This window comes from Natrix helvetica (assembly GCF_964273705.1).
Source record: "Natrix helvetica genome assembly, chromosome: Z".
NCBI classification, from domain to species: Eukaryota; Metazoa; Chordata; class Lepidosauria; order Squamata; family Natricidae; genus Natrix; species Natrix helvetica.
In genome coordinates, this window is record NC_138554.1 from 76,941,928 (window position 1) to 76,947,940 (window position 6,013).

Sequence of the window (6,013 nt, forward strand, 5' to 3'; positions counted from 1 at the left end):
CTTCCTTGGATTGGGGAAAATTGACTACAACTAGAGGGGAGCTGTATTGAAGACTGATATCCCAAGCTGGATTTTGTGTGCCTTTAGACCCTGCCCGACAGCGCGCTCCTGTAGATGCCATCTTTTCTGTCCAGACTTATAAACTTTCTCTGAACTTCACAATGCCTGCGAAAAAGGCTCCTATTCCTAAACCAGCATCGGCTCCATCTTCTTCTGTTTCAAGTCCTGTTCCACAACAAACACAGCTATCTTCCTTTTTACAACCAAGGGCCCCTGAGGGGGAACAGCAATCTCAAGAAATGTTCCAACAAATGTTCCAGTGTTAAAGGGACAGGACGAAATAAAAAAAACAGCTGGCTGACTTAAGGGAAGAACTCAGAGAGAATAAACAACAGACTTTACAAAATAGCCAGAAAATAGAGGCTCTGGAGGAGGGGGCTATGGGGGTGGGAGGAGAAATGAAGGCTTTACAAAAAAAACATGTTGGAATTGAGAATTATATGGAAAAAATGGAATTTGAAAGAATGTCTCTTTTTCTTAGATTTCAAAACATACCTGAAATGGAGGGTGAAGACTTAAGGGAGATTATGATACCAATGCTAGCCGATTATATTAAAAGAGATAAGCAACAGCTAGGGTGGGGTATGGATTTGATATACAGAATCAATTCAGCATATGCTAGAACACACAATGTTCCAAGGGAAGTTCATGTTAATTTTTTTAGAAAGACTACAAGAGATAAGATTCTAGGAGTTCAAAGGGGGGAACCTTTAAGATATAAGGACAACAAAATAACCATTCTGAAACAGATACCAAAAAGAATAAGAGATAAGAGGAAGAAATTCTTCTTTTTAACTAAAAAATTATATGAAAAAAATATCTGGTTTAGGTGGCTAATTCCAGAAGGCTTGTTGATTTTCTGGGAGGGGGGTAGAGTGAGAATTAATACAGTAATGGAGGCAGAAGCCTTCATGGAAAAACATAAGAACCTCCTAGATGAAACAAGAGACACTGCACAAGACAGGAAGGGGGAAGGAGCCATGGCTCAGCCAACAGACAGGGGAGAAGAGACAGCAATGAGACTTAAGTCACAGAAATGATTTAAAAACACATCACAATTGTTAATATAATGAAATGGTTAGAAGTGATATAAAGTATGGTTGAAGATGTCAAAGAATTTGAAGTTAAACTGCTAATATGTATGTAATAATGATATATTGATATATATAAAATAAGAGAGAGATGGAAGACTCCGGGGAGGTACCAGCTTCCGTATGATGTAGCTGTCAAAAATTTTCTCCTCATTTATGTACCCCTTTCCCCAAAATACTTGAAAAAACCAATAAAACTTTTTTTTATATATAAAAAAATCTCACCAGCTGGACTCACTTTAACTGCCTTCTTTCCAGAGCCATCTCCGACTTTGTCAGCCTGGGGGCTGTCTGTTTACTGCCAGCTTGGAGAACTTCCCTTGAGTCAATCAGGGACTTTGCGGTGTCCCTGAGACCAGCAAGGATTTGTCTCTCTGTCACCGTCTCTTCAGGATGGTTTAGGTCCATATGGACCACGCAGTGGTAAAAGAATAAACGGCGGTCTTGGACTGTCGAGACCGCACGTTGTGTCGTCGCGACGTCTGGCTCTTCTCCCATAAGCGGCAAACTTAAATTGCCCTCTGTACGAAAATGGCCATGCATGCCCCGCCAACTCCGTATGACCCGGTGCTGAGCACTGGGAATCGTACATGTTACGATTCGAATGCTTCCTCGAGGCAAACGACCTAATGGGCATCCCTGAAACCCGAAAGAAGAAACTGTTCCTGGGGTACTGCGGCTCAGAGGTTTTTGAAACTGTGAAGAACCTGTCGGAGCCAACCCCACTCCAAGCAGTTCCCTGGGCGGCATTACAACAGACTTTGAAAACCCACTATGCGCCCAAACCATCGAGGCACGTTAGCCGCCATGAATTAAATATTAGGAACCAGAGAGAGGGGGAATCGATCAATGAGTATGTGGCAGCGCTTCGTAAGGCAGCCACATATTGCAAGTTCCGTGACCTGAACAATTAAATATTGGACCGCATTATCTGTGGGGTGTGGGACATTAATCTGCAGAGAAGATTGCTTGCCAGATCAAATCTGTCTCTGCAGATCGCACTCGACGAAGCAAGAGTGTCCGAGTCAGCAGATAAGTCAACGGAAACCCTGCAGCGCCAACAAAATGTGCCACAAACAGCGCAGAAACAAACGTGCGTTCACCACGAGGCCACAGAGCCCGAGCAATCTGACAGTGAAGAAGATGACAGCTACCACATGCGCAGTAGCCGCACGAAGCTGGCACGAAAATTCAACTCGTTTGCCACCTTGCGCAAGCAGCGGAGGAGACCGTGCCCAGTCTACTTTTCGATTCCAAGATGCAACCTGTCAGCATTGTGAATGAAAGGGGCACATTGCCAAAGTGTGCCGGAGCGAATTCTCTGCCACCACACGGCAGCCCAAAGATACTCTTAACCGCAACAGAGGCCCACTGCAGGGGCCTGGCATAAATCGCAAGGGTGCCCAGAGAGAGAAACAAAGGTTACCTATCACACTGCGATAGGACAAGTCCGCACTAGGCAGCCAAAAAAACTGAAGATCACTGTCTTCATAGAGGACACTCCCTGTGAGCTAGAGATAAACACTGGATTGTCATTAACAGTTATGTCATGGTCGACCCTGAAGCAAGTCATCCTGAGCTTGAGAAAGTAGCACTTTCGCACCCCTGACATCAGCTTGCGAGACTACCAGGGGAACCAAGTCCCCATCGTAGGCCAGGGAACTTTCCGTGTGAGGTTCAAAGAATTCTGTGTAAAGCTTCCCGTGACCGTGGCCCGTGACAACCTGCAGAGCCTCCTGGGGCTTGATTGGTTCCAAGCCCTGGGGTTGAAAGTGACCGGAATCAACTCCGTGAAGGAAGACGGTGCCGAGGCATTTTTAAGGAGTTTGAGGATGTTTTCGGTCCCAGTCTCAGTAAGTATATGGGGACGCCAATCTCCTTTAGCTTGGACCCCAACATAGTGCCTATTAGGCTAAAACCCAGGAGAGTACCTTTCGCTCTCTGCCCTAAAATTGACAGGGAAATTAACAAGCACGTGAGGCAGGGAATCTTAGAACCAGTCGACCATGCTCACTGGGAGACCCCTATTGTAACCCCAGTCAAGCCTGATGGGTCAGTCCGCATCTGCGCGGACTATAAATGTACAATTAACAATGCGCTACAACAAAGCGCATACCCTGTACCCATTGTACAGCACCTACTAAATTCGCTAGACCCAGGCAAAATCTTTGCTAAATTAGACATGGCGCACGGATACCAACAGTTGCCTGTAGATGGCGCTACAGTGGAGACTCAAACCATTGTGACGCACAGGGGTGCATTCAAATGCCACCACCTGCAATTTGAAGTTAGCATCGCCCCTGGACTGTTCCAAAGCGCCATGGAATGGCTTTTGCAGGGGATACCAGGAGTCGTCGCCTATTTCAACGACATCTTGGTATCGGCTGCAAATGAGGCGCAACTTTTAAAATGAGTTTGAATGGTTTTGGCCAGAATTAGAGAAAAGGGCCTCTGGCTTAAAAAAGAAAAATGCAAAATTAATGTACCAAGGGTTGAGTTCCTGGGATACATGATCGATGGCTCTGGGATTCACCTGACATCACAAAAAATAAAAGAAATCCAGGAAGCCCCCACACTCCACACTCAAGCTGAGCTGCGGGCGTTCCTGGGGCTCCTTAATTTCTACAGCATCTTTCTCAAACAGAAAGCCATCGTTGCTGAACTGCTTCACCGTCTCCTGGCCAAGAACACCAAGTGGTCCTGGGGCAGAGCCAAGGCTGCCGCATTTGCCGCGGTCAAGCGACTACTGACAGCTGATTCCCTTCTAGTCCAGTACAGCCAGACCCTGCCATTGGTGTTAACCTGCGACACATCTCCATTCGGCGTTGGTGCTGTCCTCAGCCATTGCATGCCCAACGGCACAGAAGCCCCTATTGCTTTTTACTCACGAACTTTGTCTTCAGCAGAAAGAAACTACAGCCAGATAGACCGCGAGGCTCTGGCTGCAGTGGCGGGAGTCAAAAGGTTCCACGAGTACCTTTACGGCCGGGATTTCAAACTTGTGACTGAGCACAAGCTGTTGTTGGGACTATTGGCTGGGGACCGACTACCCCAGTGTCGTTATCTCCTTGCATGACCAGGTGGACTGTTTTCCTGGCTGCCTACTCCTACAAACTAATTCACCGCCCTGGCTCCACTTTGGGGCACGCAGATGCATTGAGCCACTGTCCCCTACCGGAACTCCTGGCTGACCCCATTCCCGAGACACTGGTCCTGCTCATTGACTGCTTGGGCACTGGACCTGTCTCGTCCAATGACGTTGCCCGTCATTCTGCAAAGGACTCCACCATCAAACAAATTTTGAACTGGGTGTGGAGGGGGTGGCCCAAAGGGCCTGTTAGGGCTGATTGTAAATTGTATGTTGCAAAACGCGATGAGTTGTCGGTAATTAATGGCTGTCTACTGTGGGGGGACTGAGTGGTTATTCCAAACAAACTGCGCAGGGCAGTATTGGAGGCTTTACACGTGGGGCATCCTGGCATTGTCAGGATAAAGTCTTTGGCTAGGAGTTACGTGTGGTGGCCTAACATGGACAGGGAGGTAGAAGAATGGGTGGCTACCTGCACACCGTGTCAGGAGTCCAGACCAGCTCCCCCAGAGGCTCCTGCTAAGGAGTGGGAGTGTCCTCAAGCACCCTGGTCTAGGGTGCACATTGACTTTGCTGGCCCAGTTCATGGCCAAACTTTCCTCGTAGTTGTGGACGCTTACTCAAAGTGGTTAGAGGTAGTCCTGATGACCTCCACCACAGCAGAACTGGTCATCAAGGTGCTAAGGAGACTTTTCTCCACGCACGGCCTGCCCAATGTCTTGGTCTTCGACAATGGGCCCCAATTCACGACCATTCAATTCAAGACCTACTTAGCAAGTCAGGGAATCAGGCATGCCCTGGTCACTCCATTCCATCCGGCTTCCAATCGTCAGGCGGAGAGAATGGTGCGATCTGCAAAAGAGGCCCTCGCTAGGATGGGCCCAGGGCATTGGCAAACACAGGTTGATCACTATTTGTTAATCCAACACATCACGCCACGAGCCACTACTGGGAGAAGCCCCTCCGAGCTTCTCATGGGTCACTGGCTAAGGTCCCACCTAGACCGGCTACACTCAAACTATTCTGCCACATCGCCCCCTGACTCCACAAGCAAAATTCGAAACTTTAGTATAGGGGACTCGGTATACGCCCACAACTACGCCGGGGGAACTCTGTGGATCCCTGTCACGGTGATAGACATCACCGGGCCTCGCTCTTAGCTCTTAGAGCTTGAGGATGGTAGAAACTGGAGGAGGCATATTGACCAACTCCGCCTCTCCAAGTCCACACTTAGAACACCAGATGAAACTCCTGAACAAACCAGCCAAAGCCCTACCCAAAAGGAGCAAATACTCACTCCTTCTACAGCCAGCTCAAGCCCAAGGGTACTGGGGGACTTATCTGAATTTGTTGCAGGCCCACAGCGAGCTCCAAACGAACAAATCCCAGAAGCTCCAGCCGCGGCTGGGGAAAAGTTCCAGGAGGTTCCACTGAGCAGAGCTGGAGAGCAGACAGGTCTGTCCAACTTGCCCAAAGAACCGGTTCCAAATAAACTGCGCGGATCTGGTAGGACTAAACAAAAACCCGTCTACCTGCATGATTACGTGACCAATAGAAACATCCCAACTAAGAGGGGAGGGGTGTTAGATATTCACTCTAACTACCATGGTTTCCACCAAGGTCCTCTGTTCCAGCGGGAACAGAGATTGAATCCTATTGGTTGAGAGGTCTGACAGCTCCCTATAAAAGGGCTGCTGTCAGACCAAGCAGTTGCTGGATTGTACATACTGTTCTACTGTTAATAAAGAGCTGTTGTTACTATAAGCCCTCTCAT